This window comes from Procambarus clarkii, chromosome 5 (genome assembly GCF_040958095.1).
Source record: "Procambarus clarkii isolate CNS0578487 chromosome 5, FALCON_Pclarkii_2.0, whole genome shotgun sequence".
Taxonomy (NCBI): Eukaryota; Metazoa; Arthropoda; class Malacostraca; order Decapoda; family Cambaridae; genus Procambarus; species Procambarus clarkii.
Genome location: NC_091154.1, coordinates 21,027,854 through 21,028,403, shown reverse-complemented (window position 1 = coordinate 21,028,403; position 550 = coordinate 21,027,854).

Genomic DNA, 550 nt, shown 5'->3' with positions numbered 1-550 from the left:
CAGGGGAGGCAGGTGGGGTCAGGGGAGGCAGGTGGGGTCAGGGGAGGCAGGTGGGGTCAGGGGAGGCAGGTGGGGTCAGGGGAGGCAGGTGGGGTCAGGGGAGGCAGGTGGGGTCAGGGGAGGCAGGTGGGGTCAGGGGAGGCAGGTGGGGTCAGGGGAGGCAGGTGGGGTCAGGGGAGGCAGGTGGGGTCAGGGGAGGCAGGTGGGGTCAGGGGAGGCAGGTGGGGTCAGGGGAGGCAGGTGGGGTCAGGGTAGGCAGGTGGGGTCAGGGGAGGCAGGTGGGGTCAGGGGAGGCAGGTGGGGTCAGGGGAGGCAGGTGGGGTCAGGGGAGGCAGGTGGGGTCAGGGGACGCAGGCGGTGTCAGGGGACGCAGGCGGTGTCAGGGGAGGCAGGTGGTGGAAAGAGGCAGGTGGGGTCAGTGGTGGAAGGTGGTGTCAGGGGAGGTGGAAGTGGAGAGAGAAGGGTGGTGACCACGCATGGCTGCCAAACCTCTCATTCATACTCTATTATAAATCTCAATCTTAGCTGTAAAATATATATGCCAAATATG